The sequence below is a fragment of the Acinonyx jubatus genome, chromosome E1 (genome assembly GCF_027475565.1).
Source record: "Acinonyx jubatus isolate Ajub_Pintada_27869175 chromosome E1, VMU_Ajub_asm_v1.0, whole genome shotgun sequence".
NCBI lineage: Eukaryota > Metazoa > Chordata > Mammalia > Carnivora > Felidae > Acinonyx > Acinonyx jubatus.
The window spans coordinates 31,323,180-31,344,114 of record NC_069397.1 but is presented as its reverse complement, the minus strand read 5'-3'; positions in this window follow the sequence as shown (position 1 = coordinate 31,344,114).

Genomic DNA, 20,935 nt, shown 5'->3' with positions numbered 1-20,935 from the left:
GTCTTCTCAAATCTTTTTCCAATTTTGCATTGGATTGTTTGACTTTTTTTCCCTTTTAGATCTTGTGAATTCTTTATATATTCTACATACTTGTCCTTTGTTGAATATGTGGTTTGCAGATCTTTTTTTCCCAGTCTGTATATTGTCTTTCAGCCTTTAAACAGGGTCATTTTCTGAGTAAAAGTTTTTGTTTTTATTTGTATGAAAGCCAATTATTATTTTTTTAAATGAATTGTGTTTTTGGTGTTAAGTCTAAGAGCTTTTTACCTAACCATGAATCCCAAATGTTCTCTTTTCTTTTTTCCTAAAAGTTTTTAGCTTTACTTTTATATTTAAGTGTATGATCCATTTTCGGTTTTTTAATAAAATTATGAAGTTTCAGTCATGTTTTTTTTTCTTGTTTGTTTTGTTTTCCCTGTTGATACCCAGCTGTTCTGGAACCATTTTCTGAAAAAGCTGTATTTCCTCAATTAAGTTACTTTTGTCCCTTTGCCAAAAATCAGCAGGATGTATATACGTAAATCTATTCCCAAGTAGTCTTATTCCATTATCTGTGTGTTTATCCACCAGTATCAGTCTGTGGCTACTGTAACTACATGATAAGTCATAAAATAAGTCATATAAGTCATAAAATCTGGCTTTTTTCCTTCTGCTTTATTCTTCTTTTTCAAAATTATTTTAGCCATGTTCCTTTGTATTTCCATATACACTTTAAAATCATCATATCTACATCTATAAAATTTCTTGTTGGGATTTTGATAGTAATTGCACTGGACCTGTATATCAGTTTGGGGGGAATTGATATCTTTAATATGTTAAATCCCCTGTTGCATGAACACAGTTTGTCTCTCTATTTATTTACATTTTTTATTTCTCTTATCAGTGTTTTATAGTTTTCAGCATACAATTTTTATATATGTTTTGCTAGATTTATACCTGGATTTATTTCTTAAAAAGCAGAATGCAATAAAAATCTTTATTTCTTGAGTGCCTGGGTGGCTCAGTCAGTTTAAGCGTCCAACTCTTGGTTTTGGCTCAGGTCACCGTCTCACAATTTATGAGTTCAGGCTCCACATCGGGCTCTGTGCTGATGGTGCTGAGCCTGCTTGAGATTCTCTCTCCTTCTATCTCTGCCCATTCCCTGCTTGTGCTCTCTCTCTCTCTCAAAATAAATAAATAAACTTTACAAAAATATCTTATTTCTTTATTGAAGAGACCTGACTTTATCTATCTATCTATCTATCTATCTATCTATCTATCTATCTAATTTGAGAAAGAAAGGGAGAGAGTGGGGTAGATGGGAAGAGAAAAAGAAAAAGAGAGAGCAAGAGAGACAGAGAGAGACAGAGACAGAGACAGAGTGAGTCCCAAGCAGGCCCCATGCTCAGTATGGAGCCCAACATGGGGCTCGATTCCACAAACCTAGGATGATGACCTGAACTGAAATCAAGAATCAATTGCTGAAATGACTGAGCCACCCCGGTGCCCCAAGTAGAGGAGACCTGACTTTAATCATTCTTGTCTCTATGCTTCCAAATAGTCAGTGTTTATTAGTTGGATTTTCTATTAAAATTTTCAAAAACCTTATGTTTACCATTTAGAAACGATATCTTCTGAACAAAACATGTTAAAAATTGCTTGTCACTGGCATAATCAGAAAAACCAATGTTGCAAATTAATTGGGTTTTGCCATGCCCATTCCTTTCCATTGTTCTCATCAACGGGTGATTTCTAGCAGCATTCCTGGATCCAAAACAGTTTTCTGAGCCCCACTTTATATGCAATGCCAGGCCTCAGTATTTTTCAAGGCTCCTGATGATGTCACTCTATGCTAGGACAGCATTCGATGGAAAGTAGGGGGTTAGATGCAGAGCTTTTGACACCAAAAGCACAGTGAAAAATGAGAATCCGGACATTAGGGCTTCTAATGGAATTAATTTGCAGCTCACGGTGTAAACTATTGATATGAAATGGCCTTGTGGCAGCACAAATACTTCACTGAGACCAAACAATGTGTAGATAACCTAGTTTGTTTCCAAATGAAAGCTGTGCATTACAAATTACTTCTTTTCTGTGATTAATTGTAAAATTGTACTGTAGGCTCTGAGGTTCAGTGTTCCCCTGGCACATATGCTGAGGTTTCATGGGAAGGAAGAGTGAAATTCAAAAAAATGAGGATAAATCCTGTTTTGTTCTGCACAGTGGAAAACAAGTAAGCCTATGAAATCCATGGCAAGATACTTCAACCTTTTAAGCCTCAAGTTTTCCAGCTTGAGGTACACTGAATAAACCAATTTTTGAAACAAACCGATGAACTGTGAAGTATTCCAGAAGAGAAAGAGGACTGAGGTCAGAATTCCTTTAGCTAAGGTGACCAATTCCTCCTTATTTGTCCAGGACTTTCCTAGTTTTAACAAAGAAAGTCTCACAACCTAGGAAACCGCTCAGTATTAAAATGGAAGTCCAATGTCTCAGGATTCCTCCCATCTCTAACCAGAATGGTTAGTCACCGTACCTCCAGCTCTCCCTCTTATTAACTTTAGGATTTTAAATGAAACCCATTACTTGTTTGAGTCTAGCTCCTCATCTACAGAAAGTAGAGAAGACCTGTTCTATCTCTCACAGGGTCATTGAAAGGAATAAGTGTGATCATGTAAACACAGAGGCACACTATTCAAATGTATGGGTTTGCTACCATCATAACTCCTAATCACTCCATGCTAACAATATTTTTGTCCTATACTTTACTTAATTGGACTCTCTGGCAGAGAAACAGTCATGAAATGATGAAAAGCTCTGTCCAATGGCTCATCTCTTTCCAACCAGAACAATATTTTCTACCATACTCTAGAGAACCCTTTAGCTAAGCACAAAATAGCATCTACCCCCAAATTACTGCTAAATGCTGTTTACCCTCTAATCCCCTAATTCTATTCAGCTGACATCACTTTATGGCTCTCTGGCAAATAACACAGTTCAAGTGTATAAGCATAGGGCGTGGATTTGAATAATTGCATGTTTATGTTCAAGAAGAATATAATAAAATATTTACAAATCCTGTTCCCCTCCAAGAGTAATACACTGTTCTATGGTAAAGGCGATGGGATGCTTACAGCTCGCCTTCTGCATTCTAATGATAGCATTTAGGAAAGAAATCACAGGGCTTTGGGTAGAGGTTTCTGTGCAAGTTTTTGGAATGTAGATAGTTGAATGTAACATACCAACAGATTTAAGCAAATTCATGAGGCTTCAAAGTTAATATCTGAAACACTGTCAAGTGCCAGATCTTTTGTTTCACTCTGTTAGTAAATGTAACAGATGGTTTGCAAACATGTTTGGGATCTGAAGGCTGACTGATCATGTCAGTCTGATAGAAATAGAATGCAGCCATTTACCACATCAGAATGTGAGAAAAGGAAAGCTTCAAAATTAAACCTTAAAAGAGAGCAACTTTCTCACTGGGGCTGACTAACAAGAGAGAACACTGAATTTAAAACGTCTGTTACCTCATCACTAACTTTTGACTTTTTTCCTTTTTCTGATGCCAATATGGAATATTAAGAATAAGGATCTGTCACCTTCCAAAAAATAAATAAAAACCATATGCGAATCTTTGATGCAATAGTGAAATCACCATCACAGATAGAGTTCTGTTGCCATGGGGATGATTATAGTCTCATGAAATTCAGTAATTCAACTTGTTCTCTGTGAATCCAGCTAAATGAGAGACAAAATTCTGTCTCTTTTCTCCAATCTGCAAACGAGAACACTGTTAACCTTGCAGAAAAGGAATGTTAATAGCTGGGCTCCTCTATCTGTCTGACTTCCACCTCTACCCTTCCCATCACAGTGTTGAAGCATAATGTAGGTCAGCGAGGACCAAAGAGAGTAGCTGCTATTACTAAAAATACATGTGATAACACATTTAGCTTTATTCTTGCACCAGTTTGAGGAAGAGCCAGGGCAAGACAATTTCTCCGATTCAAAGCTCTGAAATGACAGGGTCAATGACAGGCTTATCGGGGGTTTGAAACTGGGAAGGTACACAAAAGCTCAAGTCATTCCAGAAAGACTGCTGGTAAATGATCATTTGAAATTGGTTGACTTCAACATAGGATACCCAGAGAATTATGGAGTAGGTCTTGCAGTAAACTGTACTCTCCTTTTGTCTTCGTCCAACAAGTTTGAGAACCTCCTCTGTGCCAGACACCATGCTGGCTATGGAAGACACAACTGAACACAATGACAAGGTGCCAGCTCTCACAGAGCTCACATCCAAAGGAGGGAAAAAGACACCAGGAGAGAGCTCTCTGAGGTGGTCACATCCGGGCTGAGCCTGGCTACATTAAGGAGTGCCGTTCTGTAAATGTTCTTACAGTAATCTCACATTACAGATTCAGCTTTTCTCTCTATTGGACACTCCCAACTGGAGAAACAGACGCAGAGTGGCTACAATGTACCCAGAGAAGCAAGTAGCCCTCAGAGGACTCCCTGAAACTTAGAGAAGCAAGGGTGAGATCGAATGAAAAAAAAATCAGACAGTGTAGGTTCAAATACCAGTTCAACCACCAGTTGAGTAATTAAACTTACCTGAGTTTGACTTTCATCAGCAGTGCATATACTGAGCTGATGCCCTATCCGCCCCAATATTACAGGGTGCATTCTTACAAATAAAGGCATTCTCCAACATGATCACAAGATAGCCACCAAAAACAGCAAATTAATGTTGGTGTAGTAACATCTCATCCACAGATTCCATTCAAGTTTCACCAAGTGTCCCAATAATAACAATATAGCAATAGCAAACTGTTCAAATTTGCTGTCATTTCGTTCCACCTTGTTACTGTGTCATTTTAGTATCCTTCTGTTTGGACCAGTTCCTCTGTATTTCTTTGGCTTTCATATCCTTGACATTCTTGAATAGACAGGCCAGTTAATGTGTAGGATGTCCCTCAATTTCAGTTCATCTGTTTTCTCATGACTTGATTCAGATACCCTCCTCAAGCCGCATGTCTCTGACACAACTAGATTGGCCACCCTCCCCATGAACACTCTCCTTGCCCTGCTTGGACTCTGATGCCATGCCCAGTCTCTCATCGGCAAAACTGCCTTCCTCACCGTGTTCATACTCTGACCCTCAACACCAAATTGCCCCCCAGGAGGATGATATCTATGCTAGTCAGCCCCACCTTGCAGAGACCCTTCTTCTCCCCTGTTTTAAGTCACTGTGCTCCTCCTCACCCAAAACCAATGTCTACTTTGCTCCATATACTAACTTCAGGGTGCGACTGATTGTTCAAGAAGAAAGGAGATGAGAGATGTGATCAATAAATATTATTCCAGAACATTTCTGAGTATTTAGAGTAAATTAATACAGACTTATCTATGCATTATTTACAGTTAGGACCAATTATCATGAGACTTGCTGTCCAGAAGCCAGTGAAAGTGGACAATTGCCACTCTACTCTTCCTCTTCAGTGAAAAGCCATAGTAAACACTTGTGTGCTTGGGTCCAAACCTATCCATTAGGGATATGTTCACTACCTAGCAGAAAATGCGTCTGAACTTGTCCAGCTGAACATAAGCTTCCTATTGCTTTACCCATCCCAACTTCCCAGTTCTGCAGAGGACCCCCCCCCTCAAATTCTCTATTTTCCACAAGTAACTTTTCAGTTTATCTCTAGGTCTGTTCACTTATCTGACATCTCTCTCCATCCCACTTCTATATATAATAGAATTAGTTTATTGATACAACTGTTTTACATGTTATATAAGACCTGCTGACAATTCTGTAGTCTTCTTACTTTATCAGCTACTTTATACCCTAAATTAGATCTTGTTACCATCACAAAGATAACAAACCTCTCCCTCCTCTTTCTCTCTCTCTCTCTTTCTCTCTTCCCCCGCTACCAACACGCACACTTTCTAAAGTTCATAGTAGCTGACCATAGAGAATTCTGCAGTAAGTTATTTATTCATTTACACTTGTAACAAATATTTTTGACCAGTGGTCATTACAAGGCCCAGGATTAGGCACCAGGGTGAACACATGAATCAAACTGAACTCCAAGTCAGTGTCTGGTGAAGTTCACTGGCAAAGCTGAATATAACAACAAATAACCATTTATTGCATTGATTATTGCCTTTTCCCTTTTGATATGTCTTATCTGTTCATGTTTCCCAACTTGACAATGAATGGGACCAGAGAAATATATGCACTCTTCCATTATTTCATTATTTTAAAGGCTTTATCCTTTAGAACAGTTTTACATTTACAACAAAATTGAGAGGAAGATAGAGAGTTTTTTATACTCCCTGCCCCCATTCATGTATACCCTTTCCCATTATCCATATTACTCACCACAGTGGTACTTTTTGTCATTATTATTATTATTATTATTATTATTATTATTATTATATCATTCTTTTTTTACCATGGATGAACCTATGTTTGACACATCATAAACACTCAAAGTCCATTATTTACCTTGGGGATCACTCTTGGTGTTGTAATTCTATGGATTTAGACAAATATATAATGACATATATCCATAAATGTAATATATCATATAAAGTATTTTCACTTCCCTAAAAATCCTCTGTGCTCTGCCTATCCGTCTCTCCTTCCCCCTACCTTGGGCAACCACTAATCTTCTTATTGTCTCCAGAGCTTTGCCTTTTCCAGAATACCATATAGTTAGAATCATACACTATACAGTGTTTTTCAAATGGACTCTTTTCACTCGGTAATATGTATTTAAATTTTCTCCATATGTTTTCATGGCTTGATAGTTTATATCATTTTAGCACTAAATAATATCGCATTTTGTGGATGGACCACAGTTTACTTATCTGTTCATCACTTGAAGGGCATCTTGGTTGCTTTCCAGATCTGGCATTTATGAAAAAAGCTGCTACAAACATCCATGTGCAGGTTTTCATGTGGACAATTTTAAACTCCTTTGGGTAAATAACAAGGAACATGATTGCTAAGTCACATGGTAAGAGTATGTTTAGTTTTATAAGACACACCCAGTGGTCTTCCAAGGAGGTTGTGACATTTTGCATTCCCACCAGTACCGTAGGACAGTTCCTATTGTTCCACATCCACAGCATTCAGTATGATCATTGTTCAAGACTGCAGACATTCTGATAGGTCCTTAGTTGTAACTCTTTATTTTTTAATGTATCTTATCTATTGAAAAGTACATAAAACATAATGTCAGTTTAGTGACGATAAATGCTGATGTTTATAATTACTTATATAAAAGTACTTACTTTTATATTTATATATATATATATACATGTATAAAGATGTTGTATATGTTTTATATGTAATATACATAATATATATAATAAAATAAATATGTTACATATTTATATTTAAATAACTCATAAAAAGAAATAGAATGGGGCACCTGGGTGGATCAGTCAGTTAAGTGTCTAGCTCTTGATTTTCAGTGAGTACATGATTTCACTATGGTGAGATGTAGCCCCACTTCAGTCTTTGTGCTAAGCGTGGAGTCTGCTTGGGATTCTCTCTCTCCCTTTTCCTCTGCCCCTCCCCCACTCACACTCTTTCTCTCTCTCTCAAACAAGAAAAGAAATAGAACATTGCTAATATTTTAAAACTGTCCAACCTTCCCATTCTCCATCCCCACAAAAGTAACTATGGCATTATGATGAGTCATTTCTTTACTTTTTCAGAAATTTGTCACCAGTGTATGCACCACTAGAAAATTTAGTTTATTTTCCTGTTTTAAGGTTGATATTAATGGAATCATACTGTATACATTCTTTTTCTTGTTTCTTTTATTTAATATTACTTGTACGACCCATTAAAGTTGTTATTCATGGATATAGTTTGTTTATATCATCAATGTAAAATAGTCTATTGTTGGGATATACTTGGATGTATTTATCTATTCCCCTTATTAAAGAATATTGGAGGGGCGCCTGGGTGGCTCAGTCGGTTGAGCGGCCGACTTCGGCTCAGGTCATGATCTCGCGGTCCGTGAGTTCGAGCCCCGCGTCGGGCTCTGTGCTGACAGCTCGGAGCCTGGAGCCTGTTTCAGATTCTGTGTCTCCCTCTCTCTGACCCTCCCCCGTTCATGCTCTGTCTCTCTCTGTCTCAAAAATAAATAAACGTTAAAAAAAAATTAAAAAAAAAAAGAATATTGGAGTTGTTTCAAATCTGGGACTGTTTATGAATACGGCCATAAACAATCTTTGCTTATAACATGATGCATAACCAGGCAGGTAAATTTCTCTATATCTAAGATTGTAATTACTAGGTTCTTGATCAACATTATCAGAAAATACATATTTTCAAAAGCAATTATACCAATTTGTACTACATCAGCAGTATTAGAGTTCCCCTTATTCCATATCCCATCAATATTTAGCATTGTCAGGCTTTTAAATTTTTATCATTTTGATGGGTGTATAATGATACTTTGCTGTGGTTTTAATTTACATCTCATTAATTACTTAGGAAGCTAAACAGTAATCCATGTACTCTTTCAAATGCTGACCATTAAGTCTCAAAAGATTACTTCTTATCTGATGGTGAATAAACAAATATTCAGCATTAGACTTGTAGAAAAATCAGTGTAGAACAAGTAAAATCCCTTATCACTCTTAAAATTTAGAAGAAGATAATATTCCTTAATATAATTTTTACATTGAGACTTTTTTCTTAAAAAAAAGTGGCTTTGTCAAGATTTGGTATCCACCTAATATATAGAGAAATCAATATGAAGTGTATAGTGAGATAAGCCAAGAGACTACATTAGCTAAAACATAACTGTAAGGAAATAAAAATGCAATAGGAGAATAAAAAAAAGATGCATTGTAGGCAGCAAAGAATAGAACTGGTATTTGGAACACCATATTTCTGGTGTTTGTCCATGAAGAAAGAAAAGCAGACAACAAAGCCCTGAGAGCCCCTTCCTCCCATTCATGCTCCCACTTATACATGTATACCAACCCTTGACCTATTCTCTATTATTCTGGCTTTTACCAGCATGTACAACCACAATACTAAACTTTTTTTCAGTTTGTGCTTTACATATAACTCCCCCCCCCCCCGCCTGCCCCGACCCTTTTTATAACTCCTACATACTACCAATTCCCCACCAGTCAACTTCCAATTATACTTGTTCCAATTTCTTTACCAGAACATCTCTTACTAACCATCTGTTATGGCTTCATTCTATTATAGTGTCTTCCATTCTTCCTTCTGTCCACTGAATCATTATATTTATCTATTTCCATATTTTGGACAATATCTTTCAGGAACCCGGCAGCCTTGAGCAAGAGCTGAAGTTTCATGTGCATTCTTATTTCTTTCTCAGGGGTAAACGAACTCTATATAGGAAATAAAGGTTTTCTTTAATGTTTGTTGCAAGATTCCTACCATGCATAGGACTCAGTTATAAATTTAATAGTGAGGCTAGCCCTCACCTGTTATAGAATAAATGTCAGAGTCTGGATGTTCACTCCCTAAAGGTAGCTATTACCCGAAAGTAATGTTAGTGATATGGTTCTAGTTAATATCAAGTCTATAGTTTTTAGTGGATATTTTAAAAGACATATACAAGCTTATATAAGTGCATGTACATGTTATGTGTATTCATTTCCGGAATTTCAACCTAGGATACTGATTTGATTCATATTCCACAGGTGAATGAGCCCTGAAGTGTTTTAACTGTTTTAAAACTTGTTTTCTATTCAAACATTTGTTTTCTTATCTATGTCAGGTAATTCGCCAAAAAAGGACAGATCAATGCTATGAAAACACCAATGCGTTGCTTAGGGATCTTCACTTGAAAAGCATGCTTTTCTTTTTATTTATTTATTTATTTATTTATTTATTTATTTATTTATTTATTTTGTAATATATGAAATTTATTGTCAAATTGGTTTCCATACAACACCCAGTGCTCATCCCAAAAGGTGCCCTCCTCAATACCCATCACCCACCCTCCCCTCCCTCCCACCCCCCATCAACCCTCAGTTTGTTCTCAGTTTCTAACAGTCTCTTATGCTTTGGCTCTCTCCCACTCTAACCACTTTTTTTTTTTTCCTTCCCCTCCCCCATGGGTTTCTGTTAAGTTTCTCAGGATCCACATAAGAGTGAAACCATATGGTGTCTGTCTTTCTCTGTTTCAAGTTCATTGTATACATGCTTTTCTTTCGTTGATTCTAATGTAAAAGGACAAAGCACATGAAACTTTAAAAAGAGAGAGTTTCCAATCAGTTGGGTCTCAGCAGATGTTCAGTTCAGCACTGTTTTACTCACTGCTGGTTTCAGCTTGAGAGAAAGCACTCTGTTGGGCCAAGATATTGCTGACAATATTGGCAATGCAGCCATGGCCGCCAGTTATTCACTTTGAGAAGTGTCACAAGTTAATCCCTCATTTCCTAATTGAGACATTCAGGAACATAAACCAAATGATCTCTGTGGAACTTCAGGAGGGTGCTATATTATTCAATACTCATCTGAACACCATTCTTACCCATAGGGCCACACAGTATCACATTATCTAATCTAGCTTATTTCAAGCTGGATATACTCAAAGACTATGACCATTCTTTTACCATAATCTATCTCTGCAGGAGGATACTCACAAACTTCTGCAAAATCAGTTCAAATGATAACCCTTTTCTGTAAAACTTCTTTATGCTTAATGTGAATCTCATGCATTTGTAGTTCATGCTTAGTTTTCCACATGCTGTCCATGGTGAAAGGAAAATAATTTAAAACTGGTTTTTATGTTGTTTTATGTTCTTCCTTAACATGTAAAAATTGTTCTGATAAGTCAGTAAGAAAAGACCAACAGTCCAATATGTAAGTGGGTTAAATATCTAAACAAAAACTTATGAAAAAAGAAAATAGAAATTGTTATGAAATGTATGGAAAGATGCTCATTTTCACTCTTAATGCAAGTCAAAAGAATTCTGAGATACTGTTTTTCACCTGAGAGGTAGGAAACAGGAACTTTCCTCCACTGTGGGGATAGGGGTTATTAATAATTATAGATCTTATGAAGGTCAATTTGGTACACATCTTTTGATGCAGAAATTCCATTTCTGGATCTCACCAATATACTAGTATCTCTCTCTCTCTCTCTCTCTCTCTCTCTCTCTCTCTCTCTGTCTCTCTCTCTCTCTCTCTCTCTCTCTCTCTCTCTCTCTCCCCAGAGTTATTAATTGCAACATTCTTCTCTGTAATAGCAAAAGATTCAAAATATCTTGAATGCCTTTCAGAATAATACTGGTTTAAAAAATAATGAGGAAGCTTTTGGGGAATTGCTATCTATGGAAATGTCCCCACAATATATTTTAATAGAGTAAAGCGGAGTATAGAACAATGTTTATAATATGCTACTGTAATTTGGGCTTAAAAGGGTGGACTATATATACATATATTTTTTCTTATATTTATAAAGATTATTTCTGGAACAATGAATAAGTTACAGCAACACTGCTGCCCCTTAGGAGGGGAATTATATGAGTGAGGGGATAAAGGTCAGAGAGACATGCATCAATTTACACATTTGTTGTTCCTTTTACATGTTGTATCATGGGCAACATAATCTATTGGATGTAAAATAATTTAAATGTAAAATGTAAAATGTTTCTCATCAGTTCACTTGACTTCCATCTTTTGAAATCCATTTGTTCATTCAATATTAATTTCACTTGGCTTAAAGTAAGGAGTAGAAAAGCTATAAAGAAAAGCGTCATTAAGAAGAATGTCATTATTGCCCTATATAGGAAGGGGTGACTTACATTTGTGAGTTTAACACAAAGCATCATTTGTGATAAGTGGTATAATGAATGTCTTATCTAGAAACTACAGAAGCTCAGTGAAGAGAAAATCACATCAGTAACAAGCCAAGTTTCACTTTAGAGATGATATTTGACTTCAAGAGAAATTTGAGGATGGATATAAAAGAGAAAATATGTCAAATAGAAGAAAAGCTATAGAACCTTATTTATTCATCTGGATAAAGGCAGGCATGAGACTTCTTTCTGCCAATAAATGCAATACTTTACTATTGGACCACCCGCATTAGTGATTTAATTAAAGTGACATTTAATCAGCCAAGCACCTTGTCTATTTGTAATAATTTTTGCAGTTTTTCCATGCTGAATCAATACATTTTGCTACTAATATCATCATTTTTATGAACGAAATTGTCCAATTATTTGTTCTTATATTACCATAGAATTTTGGAATGGTGTCCAATAGCTTGGCCACCATGTATGGTTGGCAGGTTATTCTCTGCATGAATCCAAGACATGCAAATTGGGAGTTGTGTCTGCCTCGAGTGGGTACCTTTTTCTAAACGACACAGATGCCACATGGCCAGATGGTTCCCTCATCTTGTAGGGAAACAAAGGTTTTCATTCCATGAAAATATTTCCAAATACATTGATCATTTCATTGGTCCCTTAGTTCCACTCAAATATTCCACCATCATTCTAGTGTCTATTCCCATGAGTTCATTCCAGGTATCTCTGGGAAAGTCTCTTGCTGATTGCTGGATACTACAAATATAATATCAAACAATAACCAAGAGAAATATTCAGCCATGACACAAGATTTTATGAAAGCTAAGGAAGTGATGGAGAACTGCTGGAATCGCCTTTAAAATATTAATAAACAAGATCCTCAGTCCTCTTATCTAGATGCTTGATCTAGACCCGCAATCAATAAGAATCTAGAAAGTTAGACCAGACAGTAATCAAAGATGAGAAGCTCAACATTTTCTACAAGACAGGCATTTGAAAAAGGAATGAAAGTGAATAACAAAAGGTAAAGAGATGCCTTTGAAAAAAATTGATCGGAACAATGATATTCTACATGATTTTGTTGTAGTATACATGAATCAATTACAAAAATCAAACTTGTGCTAGAAACATTTTTGTTTATCTGATAATTGTGATTAAAATCTATTTTCGTAAATGTAAGTCCAAATATATTTACTTTCTAAAGTATTTTTAGTTGCATTTTCGAAGACAGTTGCCATGGAATATTTTCATTCCTTTTTTGTTGTTGCTATGAAACTGTTTTTGGTGTTTAAAGAGGTTCCAATTTAAAAGATCTTTTTAATAACACTTCTCTTCATCAGTAGATTTTTGTGGAAAGATTGCTGTTTAGGAAATAAACTAGGAAAATAAATTATGCCTGCCTATTCATAAGTTAATATGTAAAGCAATGATTCATTTTGGAAATAGAAAAGAAATCCTATAAATTCTGTTAGATACATTGCTGGTAAGTATATAGGTTGATATATAATATAAATAAATAGCAATTTGTCAGTAATATAACAATCTAAAAATTTTGTCCCAGCAATACACTTTTAAAAATGGATCCTCAAGAAAATAATCATAAAGTTGGAAAGCACATATCACATAATTATTTACAATAAACCAAGTTTGAATAATCTTCATGTCCAACAGTGGGGGATGTTTAACTAAACTACGGTACCTCCATCAAAAGGAATGCCATGCTGTTGTTATATATGTTGATGAAGTTGATTTGGATGTAAATTTATAACAATAAAAGCTTTTTAAGATTAATTCTTAAATGAAATGAAAATCATACACATACATACTCTACAAGCTCATTTGAGTTTAATAATCAAGAAATACCAGAGTCCTCCCCAAAGCACCTTATCCAGAACTAGTATCTTACTATGAACCCAGAGTTCAATAGGGATGACTTCATTGGCCTACCCATTTTAAGTATATAGAAAGATCTGCCCATGGAATTGTCTCTTTGTTCTTGGGGCTCTGTCTACCTCTTCAGCCTCATTTGCTGTCACTTTCTCAATCATTTTGGTTTCTCAGCTCTGAACTGTTTATGGTTTCCTAAAGAGGTGTTGTAATTCAGTTCTTCCATGCCTTTGTATATGCCCATATGCCCATTCAGTGCCTTTCTTACAACCCCTCTGCTGTTTAGAAAGTATTTATTTATCTTTCAAAACTTAGCTCAGTTAGGACCTCCTTTAAGATGGCATTCAAGATACCTCAATATATCATCCCTCCCACCTCCAAAGAAGATGATGCTGAAAAGATCATGCATGTTATGTTTGCATCCTTTGAAACGTTTATTGTTGAAAATATGACAAGGTGTTCTTTCATTTATTTTTTTAAAGTTTATTTATTTTGAGACAGAGCACAGGCAGAGGAAGAGCACAGAAAGAGAGACAGAGAGAGAGAGAGACAGAGAGAGAGAATCTCAAGCAGGCTCTGTGGGTGAGCGCAGAGCCTGACATGAAATTGTGAGATCATTACCTAAGCTGAAATCAAGAGTTGGATGCTTAACAGACTGAGCCACCCAGGCACCCTGACAAGGTGTTGTTTTAACTCATCTTTTCTACTTATGGTAAGCTTCTTGAGGGTGGAATATATAATTTTAATTATTCATGTATCAATAATGCTTTGTGTATTACCTCTCAAGAAATAAATTGACAAATGTTCCCAGAAGAAAAATAGACACTGTAAAAATAAAAAGTATAAAATGATTGATTTGCCTTTCCTTTATAAATAAAGCTTCAGAAGTTAAAACTGTGAGTAAACCATAATGACATACAGCCAAGCTCAATATTAGACTCTTCACCCTAGAAAATGTAAAAGATTCATCACACAATAATTTACCTAATTAAACTCTTTCAGTTTTCATTTTCAGCAGATGTGCTCTCAATTTCTACTTTTTAGATAGATTTTTGACAAACTAAATGGCCTCATCAACTTTCTCTTGCTTTACAATGGAAAATTGCAATGGGGGAAAAAATTCTTCAGAAAAGAGGTAAATAAGCATGTGGCAAGCTCTTGGAAAGAGTCATCTGCTCAGAGGAAAATCTCAGATGTTGTGAGGGCAAAACATAGGTCTGCTCACTTCCTCCCACACTAAGTTTTCAGGAAGTCCCTAAGGGAGAATGTTAATTGCCACTAAGGCATTGCCTCTTTTCTCCTGTTCTCCACTCCTTTTCCTCTCTTCTTTATTTTGTCAATGGTGTTCTTTTTTTTTTTCTCCAAATCTATGTGTCTAGTGAAGTCATAATCACTGTGATTCAATTGTTAAGGGACCTTCTCTGTAGTTCTCCAGGGCCAACCTTGCTGGTATCAATTCTTTCTTCTGACTTCCTATAGCACTTGCTAGGGGTTAGGCCTCTAGTACTTATCCTTGTTTGCACTGGAGCTATTAATACACTTATCTTGTGTCTCTTAGTTACCTGTAAGTTCTAGGAAACACAGGCTATATCTTATGTACATTTATTCCCCCTAGCATCCTAGAAGATTCATTAGTAAGCTGTGGACTCCATAAACAAGGTTAAAAAAATCCGAAGGAGAAAAAAAAAACAACAAAAAAACCCTGGGATGAAAGATTAATAAAGGCTGAATTTATTTATTGATAAAGGGGATGGAATGGAGGACAGATAACATGTGGTTGAATATTTTGAGTCTCATAACTTTTCATAACTTGAACCCTTAGTTACTAATTCCCTTCCCTAAAAAAAAAAAATTACAAATCTAGAAAAGCAGATATATGAGAACAGACAGAGGCAGTTACTGACAGTGAGCTCTGAACAAGCAAGGCCACAACATTACTACCGTACAGGTATGAAGGCAGCTGCTGGTCATAAACAGTCATCATGTCACCACAGCTGACACTGTGTAGGCACAGACAGTGTGCTAGGCACCGACTGGGCTAAATTAATCTCAGGTAATCCTCAAAATGACGGTCAGAGTGAGGTACTCTTAATCTTCCAGTTTTACAAATGAGAACACTTAAGCCTCAAAGAGGTTAAGTAACTTCCCTAAGTTCCAAAACTAATGATTAAATCAGACATCAAATTCTGATTGGCCTGACTTCAGAGATACTATAATGCCCCAACATGCAGGAAATTTAGAGACGTAAAATATAAACCACTTCTTTTTCTTGTTAAAACAACGACAACAAAACAACAAAAATTATGTTATACCTGTGATTCTCAAACACAATTCATATGAAAATATCATTCTAAAAATATTTTCACAAGAAACATCCTAAATCTCAACTGAAGCATTTATTTGTATCTTTATTAAGTTTTTAATTTTAATTCCAGTATTGTTAGCATACAGTGTTCTATTAGTTTCAGGCATACAATATAGTGATTCAGCAATTCTACACATTACTCAGTGCTCATAAGGATAAATGTACTTTTCAAAAAATTTTTTAATGTTTATTTACTTATTTTGAGAGAGAGAGAGAGAGAGAGCACACAAGTGGGGGAGGAGCAGAGAGAGAGGGAGAGAGAGAATCCCAAGCAGAGTTCATGTTGTCAGTGCAGAACCCAATGCCCAGTGGGAAGGGGGCATTCGCTGGAGAGGAAGAGAGAGAGAGGGAGAGCAAGAGGGAGAGTGAGCGAGAGAGGGGTGAGAGCTGGATCTCACAAACCATGAGATCATGACCTGAGCCAAAATCAAGAGTTGGAGGCTTACCCGATTAAACCACACAGGATAAGTGGATTCTTAATCCCCATCACCTATTTCACCCATCCCCTGACCCAACTCCCCTTTGGTAACCATATCCTCTATAATTAAGAGTCTTCAGCTGAAGCATTTCAATTCATAGTGCAATCACCTTCACCCTCTTACTCCTGCCTTCCTACCCCACTTCCCACATCCTATTGGCTTCTTTTCTTTCCTGCATTTTTTTATTGGAAAACTGGTGAGTATCTATTAGCATATTAATATCTGTCATGTAGACATATTTATTTCTACTAATGCAGCCCAAGACTGCGTTAGATCGTTAGGGGCAATCACACTATTATTTATACTGGATTTGTAGTTGTAACACTTAAGAATGCTTTTTGCTGCAAGTAACAGAAAATCTGACACATGGGCTTAAATAGGAGAATAAACACCAATAACATAAAATTTAGAGGCAGGTAGATACCACTGTTGTTTCTATGACTCAATAGTTGTCTAGTAACATCTCTGTGATTTCCTTGGCCATATCCCCTTACATGTTGCTTCAGGACCTGCCCTAATTACCATGTTGAAAGCAGAAAACCAGAAGAAAGAGGTAGAGTTTGGCCAGATACATCTTTATTTTTGATTGGGAAAGAAAATCTTCCCAGATTTCTTGTCTTGATATTCTTGTCTCATAGGCTACAGTGAGCTACATCCCTCAACAAGAGAGGCAGCAAAGGAGAAGGAGTTTTAAATGGCTTTTAGGTAACCAGTAAACCGTAACTGCTACATAAACCTAAGGTAGAGATTGACTTAGCCAGGGTTGAGATGCTTTATCTCTCAAATCATGTTACTTCTTCAGAGACATCCTCCTTGACCCTCCAGCTCTATCAGATTGTTATCTGTTCTAACAGCATTCCAGATTGCTTCTTTTGGTGCGTGACAGTCTATCACAGTATAACGTATAATTAAAACTTGGGGAAATTTCTGATAGTGCTTTGGGATACACTCTAAGAATTGGTCATGATTTATGTTTAAGTTTTTTACAGCTCACCATGCATGTTTAATATACCCTGAAATATTTATATAGCTTAGATATTGCACTTGGAAGACATTTCATTTGATATTTGTACATTCAAGCTAGATGCTAATTTGTTCAGAAAATACATTAGGCGTGCATTTATTTTTCAGAATTATTTCTAAAAGTGAATTATAATTTCCTTCTTATTATCCAGTTTCCACTTAAAGAATGAACTATACCCCAAGCAGAATTGCAAATTCCGGTAGGTGTGACCCCTGCTAAAATTAATTTAGGATAGCTTCTCCTTAAATTGTTTCCCCCGTGACATCAGGTGAATTGATCACAAGAGACTTAATAACTTTGGTTTAAGTCTACATTCTTTATAAATCTGTAATCACTTCACATCAGACATTCCATTAAAGAGCTGATATTTGTAAAGCAAATCATTGAATTCTTCCAAAGCAGTTTGCTGAATGGTCACATGAACTAATTACTGTTTATTACCACCTACATATCTTCTAAGGGAAGCTTTAAGCAGATAAGACAGCATATTTTAACTAAGAGCAATATGTAACTACTTAGAAGGCAGAAAATAAATTTGAAAAACTACATAGTCTTTTAAAGCTGCCTATTAGTTTCTCAAACCAATAAACAACAATTCCTCAAAAGACCATACATGGTCATTCTGATAAAGACAAATGTGCCATGATCAATATATTTTAATTAAAAAGAGAACATACATCAGCATGGAGATGCACATTTACGGGACCAGACTGACTGCATTAGTTCAATTGTTTTAAGTGTTTTAGGTTGGTCATTCCTAGGATACATGGACATATTAGGCCTATTAAGGAAAAACTTTCCATATTTAAGTTGCAATAAGAAAAAAAAAAGCTGCCAAGAAAAGAGGTAAGTAAGCATGTAGCAAGAACTTTAATTTACTCTGAGGATAAAACATACTCACAACCAATGGGTGAAGCAAGCCAAAATTTAATTCCATGTTCTACATCCCTAAGACCTAGTCAAGGAGAAAATTCTCACCATTCATGAAATATAATGTATACCCATGGAGTCTTTTCTTCCAACAGCCTATCCGATACCAGGGAAATTGGGTCCTTCCTTCTATGGTTGAGGGAAGATTAGAATTTTGGTCATCAGGTCATAAGAGGTGAAACAGAAGTAGCATCATGCACTGGAAATCTGACCTATTTGCTCAGGCTGCCCCAAAGAGCCTCCAATCTCTTTTTAAGGAATTAGCTAGTATACTCACTCCTACCACACAGGCAAAAGTAACCTGCTAATCTGTTTTGTTTTATGACATTACCTGTTTATTTTCTTCTCTCTGGCTTAATTACTTACTTGTTTACTTTCTTTTTATTACTTCTAGAAGGTAATTTCCATGAAAGTAAAGGCCATGTCTCTTTAGATTACCACAGTAACCCCAGGACCTAGAAGACAGTTTGCTATAAAAGACTCAAAATAATCCTTTGTGAAATTAATGAATTAAGGTGAAGCACTCACAAAAACAGTGCCCTGCGCACTCAATAAGTGTTTTTTACCCATAAATTCTACATTAAATTACCAGGAGCAAAAACACAACAAAACTTTATTTTTACCCTTTCCTAGTCTGTTTGGAAAATGCTATTGTAGGCTTAATTCTCTCTTCTCTCCTAAATATTTTAACGAAGGAGTTTCCATCTGCACTGTCTGTTAGAATGTGCTATTGAGCCAGAGCACATCAAAAAAACCAAAACCAGGGCACTGAAGATCGACAGACTCTAGCCTGGCAGACTTTGAAACATAATGAGGAGAATATGAAGTCCTGGGAGTGCAGTCCAAGCAATTTGACAATTCCTTGGGGAAAAGACCACGATCCAGAAGGTTGACTCAAACATTTTAGGATAGATAAACCAGAAGTGACACTCCTGAGAGCCAAACTAAGGAGAGACTAATAAGAATGTCCCACCTCCTGTTTTTAGACACGTGACACCAGATGAGGAAACAATTCTTTTTCGTACTGGAGCCAGCTGGACAGTCCGAAAAACCACCGCTTTCCCTGATTTTAAGCTCTGGAAATCCCACTGGAGACAGCAAAAACCATATATAAAGAATCATTCCATCAAATGAGGAGAGGGTATTCCTTTCATACAACTTTAGAAGCTCTGCTGTCTGTTGACAAAACACATTTAGAAACTGAAGGTCTTCAATGTACTTTGATTTACAGAGCTGTGAGAGAGAAAGTAATATGCTTAACCGTCTTTATTGGATGATAACTCAGCTCAAGAAAATCTTCCATATTTATTTCCCTGGCCATAGCTTAAAAAATCATTAGGTTAAAAGGCAATAATCATAATGTGCTCCCCTACTAAACAGAAAACTCCTGAAAGGCAAGAATTAACTTTGCCACAATTGCCTAATTTTCTTACTAGCATAGTAAATGATACTGACAACATGATTAGTCTCTCAGCTACCCACATACCAGGAATGAAGAGAGCCTCTATCTAAAAGTCCTATTAACTAGGTTTGTGATATTAGGTAAATCATGTATGATTGCTGGACTTCTATTTCCTATATATAAATATATGAGGGGGAGGGTATGGTCCAGTTACCCTATTTTCAGTTAGAACAGATTAGCTATTTTCTGTTTTAAGCATTAGGATCTTGTATGGGTCTTAGTGGCTCCCAGAAAGGTATATTTATGTATTAGGAACTATAAATGTGACCTTATTTGACAAAGTGCCTTTGCAGGGGTAATTAAGAATCTTGAGATATCACCGTGGATCCACATTGTGGACCTGAAATCCAATGACCAATGTCCTTATAAGCCACTGAGAAGACACCATGTGAAGATGGAGGCAGACTGGAATAATGTAGCAATAAGCCCAGGAACTCCTGGAACCACCAGAAGCATGAAAACACAAGAAAAGATGGTCCCTTGGAACCTTCAGAGAGAGCAGGGCCCCACCAATACCCTGACTTTAGACTTCTGAAGGTTAGAAGTGCTCTAATAAATTCCTGTTGTTTAAACCACCAAGTATGGAGGCACCTGGGTGGCTCGGTCAGTTAAGCGACCAACTTCGGCTCGCGTCATGATATTGCAGTCCATGAATTCAAGCCCCGCATCGGGATCTGTGCTGACAGCTCAGAGCCTGAAGCCTGTTTCAGATTCTGTGTCTCCCTCTCTCTCTCTCTCTGCCCCTCCCCCACTCACGCTCTGTCTCTCTGTCTCTGAGAAATGAATAAAGCTTAAAAAACATTTTTTTTAAATAAATAAACCACCGAGTTTGTGGTAATTTGTTTCTACGGCCACAGGAAATGATTACAGACAGGGTTTGACAGATGCTAGAATTCTACTCAAATGGTTACAGTGAAGAGACTTTGGAGTATTTCTGAAAGAGGTATGGGCAAGGTTGAAGAATCTAAGCACTCAGGGATAAGCAA